This window comes from Opisthocomus hoazin, chromosome 31, assembly GCF_030867145.1.
Source record: "Opisthocomus hoazin isolate bOpiHoa1 chromosome 31, bOpiHoa1.hap1, whole genome shotgun sequence".
Lineage (NCBI taxonomy): Eukaryota > Metazoa > Chordata > Aves > Opisthocomiformes > Opisthocomidae > Opisthocomus > Opisthocomus hoazin.
This window is the reverse complement of record NC_134444.1, coordinates 3560199-3575050: the sequence shown is the minus strand read 5'-3', so window position 1 is coordinate 3575050 and position 14852 is coordinate 3560199. Positions and strand designations below refer to the sequence as shown.

At 49.0% G+C, this 14852-nt stretch overlaps 1 pseudogene; it reads right to left on the bottom strand.

Moving 5' to 3' along the window:
• Positions 1-6284: 6284 nt before the first annotated feature.
• On the bottom strand, positions 6285-7268 carry LOC142365062 (olfactory receptor 14A16-like; annotated as a pseudogene).
• Positions 7269-14852: the final 7584 nt, after the last annotated feature.

The following is a 14852-nucleotide window of genomic DNA, read 5'->3' as shown; positions in this document are numbered from 1 at the left end:
TGAGCCATGTGTGTTTTACCTAGAAGCAGAGTGCTGAGACCTTGACAAAGGGTGAGGCATTTTGTGGTCTGCAGTGGATCCTGCTGCTCTCAGCATTTTTTGGTGGATTGTCAGGCAAACATGGAAGTACGGTCAGTGTCCATCTCAGAAAGATGCAAGCCCAGGGACCCTGGAAACAAGACAGAGGGGCAGACAAGTACTTCTCTTATCTAAACTTCAGGCAATCCTCTTGCCTCGCAGGGCTCACACTAATCTCCCTACTCTCAGCAGCAATTCTGAGGGTTTCTGACATTCGACAGCACTTTTGCAATGAACACAGAAGCAGGGAATGTTTTAAGAAAATTAACACTTTCAAAGTGCTTTTTGCAACCTTGTTCCTTATAACAGGGAGTGCAGATGCTGACAAATTCTTTTATGTTAGGAGCAGTTTCATTTACCAAATTCAACAACCAGGACTGAACCCTGCTGTCAATGTTCCCAGGAACCTACTGCTGCAGAGCAGGACTGACTCCTCGGCAGCCAGCGAGCAGTGTCCTGCTCCTCACAGCACACTCAGCCAGAAAAACTGAAATTCCAGCAACAGAGCTGAAGGAAGATTTTCTAAGAAAAGGAAAGGGGTGTGTATGTGTAGTAGCAGAGCAGTCTATGAGTTTTTGCTTGGACAACTCTACCTAAAGTTGTCACTGTCTTTTGTTTTTGGATAGTGCACCTTGCTTAAAGGGACAAAAAATGTCCAACAGCAGCTCCATCACCCACTTCCTCCTCCTGACATCTGCAGACACACGGGAGCTGCAGCTCTTGACCTTCTGGCTCTTCCTGGGCATCTACCTGGCTGCCATCCTGGACAACGGCCTCATCTTCACTGCCATAGCCTGCGACCCCCGCCTCCACACCCCCATGTACTTCTTCCTCCTCAACCTCTCCCTCCTTGACCTGGGCTCCATCTCTGGCACTATTCCCAAATCCATGGCCAATTCCCTGTGGGAAACCAGGGAAATTTCCTACTGGGATGTGCTACACAAGTCTTTCTGTTTGTCTTCTTGCTTGGAGCAGAGATTTCTCTCCTAACCTTCATGACCTATGACTGCTATGTTGCCATCTGCAAACCTCTGCACTGTGGGACCCTCCTGGGCAGCAGAGCTTGTGTCCACATGGCAGCAGCTGCCTGGGGCACTGGGTTTCTCAATGCTCTCCTGCACACTGGCAATACATTTTCACTACTGCTTTACCATGACAATGCTGTGGACCAGTTCTTCTGTGAAATCCCCCAGATCCTCAAGCTCTCCTGCTCAGACTCCTACATGAGGGAAGTTGGACTGCTTGTGATTACTGCCTCTACTGTGTTTGGGTGTTTTATTTCCATCGTGGTGTCCTATGTGCAGATCATCAGGGCTGTGCTGAGGATCCCCTCTGAGCAGAGACGGCACAAGCCTTTTCCCTGTGCCTCCCTCACCTTGCTGTGGTCTCCCTTTTTCTCAGCACCTCTTTTTTTGCCTACCTGAAGCCCCCCTTCATCTGCTCCCTATCCCTGAACATGGAGATATCATTTCTGTACTCGGTGGTGCCTCCAGCTGTGAACCCTCTCATCTACAGTACAAGGAAGCAGGAGCTCAAAGATGCACTGAAGAAGCACAAGAAATTGTGTAGCAGCTGCTTCCAGCATCACGGAGTTAAAAAGTCTCCTGTCTTCCAGTAGTATATATCAATGTCATTTTAGCCAAATCTTTGATTGCGTTTGTGCCTATCCTTTTAAATCTCTGCATCTCAAAGAGTTCTTGTACGGATGGTACTTGCCAAAGGCAGAATGCAATAGATGCTATTTGGACTTAGCATAATGTTGAAAGAAGTAGTTTATTGTTTCCTGAATTGCATCATATTTAAAACTTTTTTGTTAGCAATGATGTTAAACCTTCTGTGCCCATGTGCAGCCATTTCACTGAGCAACTCCGGGAACTGGGGTCATTGAGTTGGCGCCGCTCAGTTTGTGTCCAGTTGCAAGTGCTTTTCCCCAGGGCTCAGCACTGGGGCCAGCTGTTTTTAAAACCCTTATCAATGACCTCAACAAGAGGATTGAGTGCACCCTCAGTAAGTTTGCAGATGATGTCAGTTTGGACGGGGTGTTCATCTGTTTGAGGGTAGAAAGCTTCTACAGAGAGAGCAGACAAGCTGGGTCATTGGGCCGTGGCTACTTGTATGGGATTCAGTATGGCTCAATGCTGGGCCCTGCCCTTGGGTCACAACATCCCCATTCGGTGCTACAGGCTTAGGGAAGAGTGGCTGGAAAGCTGCCCAGTGGAAAGGGACCTTTGGATGTTGTTCGACAGCCGGCTGAACATGAGCCATCAGTGTTCCCAGGTGGCCAAGAAAGCCAGTGGCATCCTGGCATGCATCAGGAACAGCATGGTCAGCAAGAGTAGGGAGGTAATCGTGCCCCTGTACTCAGCACTGGTGAGGCTGCACCTCGAATCTTATGTTCAGTTTTGGGCCCCTGACTACAAGAAGGACATTGAGATGTTGGGTTGTGTCCAGAGAAGAGCAATGAAGCTTGTGAAGCGTCTAGAGAGCAAGGCTTATGAGGAGCGGCTGAGGGAATTGAGGTTGTTTAGCCTGGAGAAATGGAGACTGAGGGGAGATCTTGGTCTCTACAACTGCCTGAAAGATTGTAGTGAGGTGGATGTTGATGTCTGTTCCCAAGTAAACAACGATAGGACGAGAGGAAATGGCCTCAAGTTGCATCAGGGGAGGTTTAGATTGGATATTAGGAAAAATTTCTTCCCTGAAAGCTTTGTCAAACACTGAAACAGGCTGCCCAGGGAAGTGGTGGAGCCACCATACCTGGAGGTATTTAAAAGATGAGCAGACATGGCACTTAGGGACATGATTAGTGGTGAACCTGGCAGTATTAGGTTTACATTTGGGGATGATGTTCTTAGAGATCTTTTCAACTAAAATGATACTGTTTCTATGATTCTATGAAACTTGCCCTATGTTTCAGAAGTCGAATAGACTCCTTAGCCAACACTTTACTTGTGTTTTATATCTGTCCTTTCCTATCTCTCTGCCTAAAACTGTTCTTGTATGGATGTCCCTTGTGAAAAGTGGACGACATTAGATGCTGCTTGAACTTCACATACAGCTTAGAAGAGAGTTTTGAAGTTTATTGAATTGTCTCGAGTTTAACTTTTGTTTGTTGGCAATGAAGATAAATCCTTCTGTGCCTCTGTGCCGTCCACTTCTCTAAGGAAAAGAGATCACAGAATCACAGAGTCACAGAATGTTGGGGGTTGGAAGTGACGTGCGGAAGAAAACTCCACAACTCACACAGAGTTATAAAGCAGGTTTATCGCGGCACCAGGTTCAAGGGGGATCACTCCTCCTAACTTGCACATCAAGTCACGAAGCATAAACCTATTTATTACAAAGCTTATCTAAGTAGGCTGGACTATTGTAAGTATTCCTAGGAATTCATTATCATACTGCACCCCTCTTTAGTGCTTGCGCAGTGGCATCTGGTGGTCGTCTGTGGGGGTCTTCTGGATGAAGGCTCATAGTCTCCTCGCTGTGTGCTTTCATCTTTGGCTCAGAAATTCCTGAGTTGTCTGTGTTGGCTGAGTCCCAAACCGTAGAAACTGTTTCAGCTAGAGAGTTGCTTCTTACAGACAACAAAGTTCTGGTTATCAGTCCTTGTTTCTCTTTGTTTGTCTCGCAAGCAGTGTTTGTTAGCTACGTTTGAGCTCACAGCAGTCCTAGTTAGCGTGGTTACAAAGAACAGAACTCAACTAAATGTCAGTGTTTAACTCTGACCTTAACATAGCTGCAAAGCTATGGAACAAAATTAAACTAAAGCTATAACAAAATCGAACTAAATGTCAATTTCCCACATGACAGGAAGGCTGTTATGAGCGTCACACAGACAATGATAAGGGTGTCATGGGAAACAGTGACACCAGCAGAGGAGAAGAGCAGGTGGAAAGACCTTCTGCCTGCCCACACTGGGTGGGACAGCTGCCCCAGGCTGGCTGCTCTGATGCACACACCGAATGCCCTTGTGAACAGGAAGGGGAGGATGGGATCTATAAACATGTCATGAAAGGAAAGAGCAGGAGTGTCACGGTGTCACTGCAGGAGAGCTGTAAGTATGGAGCAAACTCATAGAAGAAGTGATCCAGGAGGCTGGGGTCACCGAGCTGTAACTGGGATGAGAATGAGGTGACAACTGTAGGTGACAGAAATCCCCCTGGCCAAGGTGCAGCTGCCTTCTGGAGACACACTTCCCAGTCCATGACTCTTGCAAAGAGAAGTGGGTGGCACACAGCCCAGTATTAATCTTTGGAAATGGCTGCCAGCAAGAAACACTCAGTGGAGGCAAAATGTGCAGGCAATAGTACAACCACCACTGTGATCAGAGGTGATGTTGTCCCCAGTCAGGAAGCTGACCAGCAGCCAGGAAAGGGTGGTGGACCTGTAACAGGTCTCCAGGGGGGACAAATTCCCCAAGCAGATGCTCCGAGGGTTGTACAGACACTGGGTTTGCAACCAGGCACAGAATAGTGCAGGTGTTCCCAACCACTGTCCTGCGACAGGTCAGGAGAAAGAGGACAAAGAGCTTTCTCGAATGGTGAGGGACATTCACCATTCACAGCTGCAGAAAGTCTACTGATGACGTCTGAGTGTCCCATTCCCCTTTCTCCATGGAATGCTAACATCGTTCTTGTCCTCCCTCTTCTAATAGGATACATATGAGGAAGAACATTTGTTCTTTTGTTAGTTGCTTAAAGAAATTTTAAAGGAAGTTCAGAAAGGTGTGTTTGCCTCTGAGTGTATTCGTATTTCCTAAATGTGCTCTGTGCTTTCTGAAAGGTGAAAATGCCCTCTGCTAGAGGGCAATGCTGCTCACGCTTGCAGAACTCCTTCTGACTGCACAGGTGAAATGCTCCAGATGTGTTTTTTTCATATTTGTAATGAAAGGGACAGGCCAGAAAGGCAGACGTAGGTATCACAGTATACAGAGACTTTTGCAGTAAATCTGTGCAATGGAGGGTAGATGAATGCCACTGGGATAGTGGGTTTCTTCCTGGAGTCACAGACAGAAATGTCAGGGCTCTGCCAGGGCACACACACACACAGAGGCAGTGGTGTCGCACTCGTGTGAGATGCCCCACGGCAGGAGGAATGGACACAGGGACCTCCGTTCAAGGAAGCACATCCCAGTGCTGCATTCAGGTGGTTTCCCATGGGATGTCACTCTCACCGCAAAGTGACCTCGAGACAGTGTCTGTCCCACAAGCCTTCGTGGCACTGGCAGGTATAGCTGATGGCATTTGTGCTCACTGGGGTTCATCGCACCACCCACCCACGATGGGCATGCTTACGTCTCATATGTACAGTGCAAAGATGGCCTTCTGAACCAGTCATTCGGTGTCCCTCAATGGAAGGATAAAGCACCTCTCTGAGCTGGAGTAAGAGGTCAGTGCTGGAAATGGTGGTTGTTATTGGCTGGGCTGTGATGATTACCCTGGGGAACGTTCCTGGCGTGTTCAGTGTGCATGGTCACAGAACAGACCTTGCTGTCCTGAACCTTCTTGTCTCTCCCAGGAGCCTGGCAGTGCGAGGACACTGTTATTTCCCCCCACCCTGCACACTCATACACTTTGACTGTTCACTGTTTTTTTTTCTTTCTTTGGCATTTTTTTGAGCACGTTTTTGAGAGAACACTTTGGAAGGAGACCTAAGCCTTCAGGCACTGCCTGAGGACATCCCAGTGTATAACGGAAATGCTGCTATGGAGGTCAGATTATTCACAGAAGTGCCCATTACCTGTTTCTGCCTGCAGTCACAGGACTGCCGCACCGCAGGACTGTAACCAAGTTGCAAGAGCACTCAGGCCTTACACCAACACAAGAGCTAAGAAGGAGAGCGCTGAAGAGGGAAGTGAGATGCTCTGGGAAGACCAAGCACTGCTCTTCCACGGCAGCACGGCTCTGCTGGGATTCTTTTTGCCTCCCCCTCTGCACACAGGAACTCACACTGAAGTGCTGGGGAAGGATTCAAAGGCAGGATCTCGGAAAAACAAAACGCTGTTTAAATAAACAGAGATCACAGCTCTTCATTTACAAAGTCTGTGGGTCAAAAAAATCTGGATAGATAATTCATTAGAAATGGGACATATAATAAAATTTCTTTTTCAACAATGTTCTAAAAAGTCAAACACAGCAAAACAACAACACCCCCCCAAAACCCCAGCAAAAACTACAGAAGATGCTGTGGGCCTGTAAAGTCTTACATTATGACCAATTTGCAGAAGATGGCAAACAGTTGAATTTGAAATTAATTAATTTGGCTTTTGAAAACTGTCCAGGCATCGATTTCCACACTGCACCCTTGAGCTCCTGGTTCCTCATGCTGTAGATTAGGGGGTTCACTGCTGGAGGCACCACCGAGTACAATAATGACACTGCCAAGTTCAGGGGTGGCGAAGAGATGGAGGGGGGCTTCAGGTAGCAAAAAAAAGAGGTGCTGATAAACAAGGAGACCACGGCCAGGTGAGGGAGGCACGTGGAAATGGCTTCGTGTCATCCCTGCTCAGAGGGGATCCTCAGCACGGCTCTGAAGATCTGCACATAAGAAAACACAATTAAAACAAAACAGCCAAAAGAAAAACAGATACTAACCACAAGAAACTAAACTTCCCTGAGGTAGGCATCTGAGCAGGAGAGCTTGAGGATCTGGGGTATTTCACAGAAGAACTGGTCTACAGCATTGCTGTGGCAGAGGGGGAGTGAAAACGTATTGGCAGTGTGCATGAGAGCAGTGATAAACCCACTTCCCCAGGCAGCTGCTGCCATGTGGACACAAGCTCTGCTGCCCAGGAGGGTCCCATATTGCAGGGGTTTGCAGATGGCAAGGTAGTGGTCATAGGCCATGACGGTAAGAAGATAAAACTCCGCTGCAGCACAGAAAAAGAAACAAAAGACCTGTGCAGCACATCCCATGTAGGAGATGGCCCTGGTGTCCCACGGGAAATTGTCCATGGCTTTGGGAACAGTGGTGGAGATGCAGCCTAGGTCAAGGAGGGAGAGGTTGAGGAGGAAGAAGTACATGGGGGTGTGGAGGCGGTGATCGCAGGCTATGGCAGTGATGATGAGCTCGTTGTCCAGAATGGCAGCCAGGTAGATGGCCAGGAAGAGACGGAAGTGCAAGAGCTGCAGCTCCTGTGTGTCTGTGAATGCCAGGAGGAGGAACTGGGTGATGGAGCTGCTGTTGGACATCTGCTGCTTCTGGGTATTGGGACCTGTTCAAGAGGAAAAAGACAGTGACAAGTTAGGGCAGAAGTCTCAGAGCAAAACCTATTCCACTTCTCTTGGAAACACCCCAGATCACCTCTCCCTTTTCAGAAAGAACTTTGGCTGTGAACTCTGGTGAGTGTTGGCTTAGGATGCCCCAGAGATCAGGGGGCGGTGTTGTGAGTTCTGGCGGAATCTGTTCTGTCCTACAAGACTGGATTCATAGGAACTGCGAGTGATGTTAAATAAACTTCACTTGTGGTATTAAAGAGCTTTTAAGCACTGTCACTGCCACTTCACTGAGCTGCAGAGCAGATCTGTGGGGATTTTGTTTTAGTCATTTTGCTCTAGTTGGCCTACCACAGTGCGTGGTATTTTTAGTGCAGATATCCTTGGCATTTCTCAGCGTGTCCAAGAGAAACCTCTTGGTTCTTGTGAGGCACAGGTACTATCCCTTCGTGCAGAGTTGGTCTGTTCATCAGCCCTGGTCTCAGCTGCCCTAGGCTGTCACCTCTTTGAGCTGGGGGGCGACTGCACTCAGACGTTCCCCTTAGAAGAAGATGGACAATGCTGAGAGCAGGTGAATCCTGTCTCCAGGTGCACATCTCCAACTTCGTCCTACTGTCTCATCCTACAAGAAGAGGAGCTCAGCTCTGCCCTCCCATCCAGGGACACAGAGGGCTCATTACAGCTGCTTGCACACAGCCTTCCGGCAGCATTTCAATGACTTCAGTACTGAGGGGCTGCGAGGTAACACAGAGATGGAAGGGGAGAGCTGTGCCCTTCTGCAAGGCAGCCTGCAGTGAAATAAGGGAAAGTCCGTGAGATCTATTGTCCTGAACGGGGATTTGCCTCCCTGAGCCCTGCAAACAGCATTGCCCAGAGCTCCCATCTTTGGCCATGGATTTGGAGAGAGCAGTGGAGATGAAGCCCAGGTCAAGGAGGGAGAGGTTAGGAGGAAGAAGTACATGGGGGTGTGGAAGTGGTGGTTGCAGGCTACAGCAGTGATGATGAGGCCGTTGGCCAGGAGGGTAGTCAGGTAGATGCCCAGGAAGAGCAGGAAGTGCAAGAGCTGCAAATTCTGAGTGTCTGTGAATGCCAGGAAGAGGAATTCAGGGATCGTGCAGCCATTTAGAAAACATCTGTGGGCATGAGGCTCTGTCCAAGGAGGAAAAGTTGATGAAAAATTAATGGAGAGTGTTCTCTGAAAAATCAAAGCCACTTGTCATGCACCCTCTTGCTGCTTCACAAATCTCCTATTTCTTTTGTAGACCTTGCTCAAATCAAAGACTGCAACCCTGGTTGGTGACGTCTTAATCTGCTTTGAGGAGCAGGCCCTCTGCCTGCTGCCTGCTGAGGAGTCAGCCCTGCTCTGCAACACTGTGTTCATGGACCTGGTGTCTGACTTTTGCAGATTAAACAGCTCCGAACACGGAAGGGCCTGTTAGCATCTGCACTCTCAGTACCAGGATGCCAGAAGAGAGTTGGAGAGACCTGGGGTTTTTGACAGCTGCCCCCATCTCAGATGGGGAATGTTCTTGGATGTCAGAACTCATCAGCATTTCTGCTGCAATAAGGGAGAACATAATGACTCCTGCAAGGCAAGAGGATTGCCTGTGCCTTAGTGCACGGTTAGGGGAGATGGTCTGTCCCTCTCTCTTGCTCCCCATTGCCCTGGGCAGGCCATTTTCTCAGATGGAGAATGATCACACTCCCATGTTACCCTGAAAAAGCAACAGACACTGCTGAGAGCAAAGGGATCCACTGCAGACCACAAAATATCTCACCCTTTCTATAGATCTCAGCACAACACATGTAGTCAATGAAACACACATGGCTCCTATCATCAACCAAACAGCATTTCCTCAGTTGTGGAGTCTTTGCTTTCTCTGTAGGGCATTAAGGTAAACTAGAGGCGCTTTGCACATGTTTTCATTCTGTAGGGCAGCTCACAGCTGAAGGGGAGGCCGAAGAGTCCTAGTGATGGCATCTCAGTAATGGTCAGCTCATATCCCAGCCATGAAGACTGCATTGACCAGATCCTCACAAGCGCGACAAAAACTGAGACACTTTGTGTTCCCATGAACACACCTGCATGAAAGGACCCACGAGATCAGTGTGTGACTCTGCAGCTGAAACTCCAACCACCAGAGAGCCTGACAGCAAGAACAGCAAAACCACAAAAATAACACAGACAAGGGGAGAAGAAAGGAAAATTACAGCGAGTGTCTGGCTCAGAGAGGCAAGCACAGAGGCAGGTGGGCACTCAGGACAGCGTTCCCCTGACCCAGCTGTGCACGCCACCTCCCAGACCCCAGCATTGCTGGGCAGCTGCTCTCAGCACCTGTGATCTGCAGAGGGAACTGGGCCCGTGGCTGGAGAGCTGCAGCACGGCTCTGCTGGAGCTCTGGCTGCAGAGGGGGGTCACACCTGGGACCCCTGTTCTGGATTCTGCCAGGACAGGGTTAATTTTCACCAGGAGCTGGGAACGCTGACCCCACCTGGCCAAACAGAGCAGGGTATTCCATACCATGTGCCGTCATGTGGGGTTCCGGTGGGGGGGAGCGGGGTGACAGGAACTCTCTCACAGCTCGGGAGCGCGCAGTGGCGGTCCGGGGCAGCAGCTCTCTGGGTTGTGTGGTTTGTGTTGTGTATTCTCCTTATCTGTATCATTGTTGTTACTGTTGCCTTTGTTTTCTGTTCTGTTAAACTGCCCTTATCCCGACCCACCAGTTTCTGCCTGTTTCTTTCCATTCTCCTCCGCATTCCGGCGGGGGGAGGGGAAACCGCGTGGCGCTTCTGTTGCCGGCCGCAGCCAAACTGTAACATTAAATTTGGCGCCCAGCGTGGGGTGGGGATAACGACAGGGCTGAGCAGCGTGTGTTAAAACAGCTTTCTTAGATTTTGTTATCATTTGTTATACGCATTTACTGTGTTAGTTAAACAGTCGCCGGCAAATATGTTTCTGACTTTGATCAAATGGCTCTGGTATTTAAATCCGTACTTGCTTCATTGCCGTGCTGTTCATTACCTCGGGGAAAAGGATCAGGATGACGATTCTGCTGTACTGTACGATATCAACTTATGACATGATAACGCCACTGTGCATGAAATTAGGTTTGTATTTGCATGCGGCACTGCGGTCATTTCCATTCCTCGGATCCTACGTCTTAGAATTTGTTAATAATCAAACCCAATCTGTGGGAAAACTGGAGGGGATACCTCCCCCCACTCTTTTGCCCCCCCCTCTCCCTCAGGCTGGTCCTAACGGCTTTTGAGAATTTCGAGTAACCCTGGGATGCTCAGGCCAGTGGGTTTCTATTGTTATTCCTCCTGAGTGGGTTTTGGGTCTTGTTTAGGGTTAAACAAGTAGTTAAGAACATCGTGCAGAGACCTGCCTTGCGGCAGGTTAGCTGTGAGTGGCTGGGTGTGTGACATAACATGGGCAAGTACCTAGGGCAGTGGACACCCTAGTCCATAAATAAATTATATATATTTAATTGTTAAATAACCCTGTCACTGTCTGTTATCACTGTTATAATTGTTGTATGTTATACCACTAGTAGCATAGTAAGAATCATCCAGATTAAAGAAGGATGGACCTTTTTTTTTGATGAAACCTGGCAGAGCACAGCGATGATGGGACTGGACCTGGTTTTCAAAACCTGGCACCCAGCAGCTTCATCAAGATCAACATGTCCTGCAGACTGTGGGCACGGGCCGCACCAGATACATCAGCCGTGAGCTCCGGATGCAGCAAGTGACCGCCCATCACCACACGTCACCTCTCCTGCCACGGAAGACCATTACGACAGATGGAGCCTGAAGTCATGGATTAAATGAACTCAACGGACACTTTAGAGGGATGATCCATAGACTAAGGGAATGACTTCTGGAGACAGGAGAAGTGGTGGTGATCAACTGGACAATGGGGGACCTGGGCATGACGTAGATGGTATGGAATAAGGGGTGGATAATGTCCTATGTTCGGCCAGGACAGGGTTAATTTTCACCGGAATCCAGGAAGGGGCACAGCCAGGTGGGCTGACCCAACCTGGCCAAACAGAGCCAGGTATTCCATACCCTGTGCCGTCATGCTGGGTTCCGGTGGGGGGGGGGGGGGGGCGGCGTCACCTAAAAGACCCAACAGGTCTTTTCTAAAGGCAATGTGTGTTGTTGTATGTTTTAGGTGGCAACGTGTGTTGTTGGGTCTTTTACATGGCAATGTGTATTGTTGGGTCTTTTACATGGCAATGTGTGTTGTTGGGTCTTTTAGGTCAAATTTAGGTGGCAAATTTTCTCCTTAGGCAGCTCTTTCCTTAAGTTAATATCTATTATTTTATTTACCTATCTAAACAATTTCTCATCAGATTATCCCTTGAAGACAGGTGACCTCATAAGAGGAAGCTTGTAGTTCGCATATGGTCACAGAGTGTGTTTTGTTGCTTATGAAAATTGATAATGCTTTAATTTTTTTGCTTTCAAAGAGGAAAAATCATTCTGTTCCTGTGTGCAGCCAGTTCTCGAAGGAGAGCAGGTGGGAGATGATGCAATGGAGCTGTAACATCCAGTTGCAGACTTGAGTGGAGAAGTCTGAGGCAAGGAACAGTGATGTAAGTCTGAGGAGGCCAATGACAGAAATCGTGAGTTAGGGGAAGTGAGAAGCAAGGTTGTTCTTACTGCATCAGACCTCAAGGAACTGCTTTTCCTACCTGTCCAGACCTCCTGAGGAGACACCCTGAACCAATATCCCTTGGACAATGCTTCTATCACCTGTTTGCTAAGTGAAGGGTAAAAAGACTACCCTTTAAAATAAAAAAAACATTACTGTTATATGCACTTTGAAATCTTCCTCCTTACCTAGACTATGAAACCTCTTTAATTGGCTGTGCGAGCCTTAAGGAGTTGAAGGAAATTACAGGAACAGTCATGGGTCTTAAGGGCTGAAAGCCCCTGCGGCCTCAGGAATCCTGAGGAGAGCTGAGATGCCTCCATTGACTTGGATCCATCCCTGCCCTGCCAACCTGGAAAGGAGCCCCTGCCTGTCCCTGCCTACATGTCCTGCCTGACCCTGGTCAGGAATGGGGTTTGCAGAGGGGAACATGGACACCTCCTGTAGATCCACACACCCTGGCAGAGCAATCCCCACTGCAGCCATCAGCCTGTGCAGTATTCAGAGAGGGACAGTCAGTGATTATTTCAGTCTGTTTCCAATTGTGTACCTTCTTTTGCTCTGCTTGTCAGTACAGCTTTTGATTTACCTGTTAGCATCTTCGTTCTTCTCACTTTGCACTTCAAATTCTCTCTTCACCGTTCAGGAGAGGGGAGTGAGTGAGTGGTGGGTGGGGGCTTACTGGCCGCATCACGGGTTTTTTTTGGTTACGAGAAATTTAATTTCTTTAAATTTATTCTTGTAATTCATTCTTACTTGGCAAGACAGCTGTAACTTTACAGTCTTTAGCTTCTGGCATGAAGTTTCTAGAGAGTGCTTTTCCTCCCGTGGCTGACTCTTTGTTACCATTTTAAGGCAACACCTCTCAGACAACGTTACCCTAATTCTTTTCTGCTCTCTGTCTTTCATCCTTGTTTCAGTGTGTGTCTGTGTGAAAGCTTATTTTTTTACCAAAATAATGTCATAGAACTGATCCCTAAGTGGTCCAAGCACAAAGCAGGCCAAAGTTTTGTGTGATGAACACTGATACAACACCATTATCTACATTTTGGATCTCTGAACACCTGACCCTTTAGCAGAATAGTCAAACATATACAGGAATAGCTTTGCTGTAGGTCCTGTGCTGTCCCTGCAAGCCTTGGCATCTCAGGTAGTTCGATGGGCCTGCACTTGAAAAATAAGTGAGAAGAGACCCTGAATTCTATGAGGTGATGTGGGGATGAACATGAACGGCCTGCCAATGCAGTCAGTGGAAACCTCATACATACAACTGGTGGAGGAGAGAGAGAGCCCGAGTTCTCCCATTGGCACATGACTGCAGTTGTTCAGACGAATGACTCTGTGGGCTGCCCTGGACATAATGAGTGGGACAGATTCTGTTGCATTGAATTTGGGCATCCGCTGTCATTTCAGTTGGCCAAATAAAATACCCAACAGTCTCCAAGAGGATGCCCCAAGATATTGCCTTGTCTCTATGAACTGCTGCATCTGAGTTTGCAGATGCCTGCACGTATTTTCACCCACCCCTGACACCTCAGATGTTGCCTGGTGTAGTGTGTGAACAGCCCACTCCTTCCCTCCTTCTCCATTAACCAGCGCGGGAGCTGAGACAAGGAGCTCTCATGCTGGTGCCTATTTTATGCACACTTCACTGGCACAAGAACATCCTCACTCCTGTGGGCTTGTGGTCTGCATTAGAGGGACCCGAGTCCCTTTCTGGTACTTTCAGAAAATGATAAGGTCTCCTCTCAGCTTCCTCTTCTCCAGATTAAAAAAATCCCAGTTCCCTCAGCCGCTCCTCATAAGACTTGTTCTGTAGACCCTTCACCAGCCTCGTTGCCCTTCTCTGGACATGCTCTAGCACCTCCATGTCCTTGTTGTAGTGAGTGGCCCAAAAATGAACACAGCACTTGAGGTGTGATGTGCACTGTTCCCTCATAACCCCAACAAGACACAAGTCCATAACTTAACTTCTGCAGCCTCCCCCGGTACCTGACCCTTTCCCAGCCCCAGCTATGTCCCTTGTGGGGCTTTAGAGACAGCCCTTCTCTGGGGTGTGCTGAGGCATGGGCCAGGAGAGAGGCAGCGCAGGCCTGGCTCTTCCCCCCATGCTGCCACTAAGCCCACCAGGAGGCTGGAGGTGGCTTTGCAGCAAGACTCATCCATAAAGATGAAGTGAGCAGCCACTGCTGGAAATAGCTGCTGAGAGAGGCTGGGGGGGGGGGGGGTGTGACAAATCTGTTGGGCCACCTTCCTAGTCTGTTCATGAAATGGAGAGCATAGATCAGCATCCTCTCTCCTGTGCCCGCGTGGGGTTCTTTGACCCCTTTCACGAGCCCTGGCTCTGCACCACAAACCCCTGGTGTGAGTGCTCACCCTGCATGCTCATGCAGTACAAGTTCTACACTGGTGTTTTTCTCTCCCAGACACTTTCCAGGCCAGACCAGCTCCTCCCCAGCTCTCCCCATCACCACTGACCCATCCCAGGCCCAGCAGAGCAGCCCAGTTGGGCTGACCCCATAGCAGTGCCCAGCACAGGGTGCTGCAGAGCTCTGGCCACTCACCGCACAGCCACAGCCCCTTGGATGAGCACAGCAGGTCCTGAGGGACAGAGAGGAGTCTCAAGCTCGCCATCACTCCCAGGGCTGAGACTAGCCACGGCATGAGGAGACGGAGGCCAATGTCTCCTGTGTCTGCTGGCCTTGTCTCAAAGAGAATCTTATTGCCTAATGCTGGCAGCCCCTCTGTACCAGTCCCTCTTCTGAGCACAAGACTCCTGCCCTGAGGGTTCCCCAGGCAGCTCCAGCTACACCAGTAAGAGAAAAGCCTGCCCAAACTGGTGCATGCAGAAATAGCTCTGCTCTTGTCCAGGGATGTCATCTTGGGCATTGCCCTGA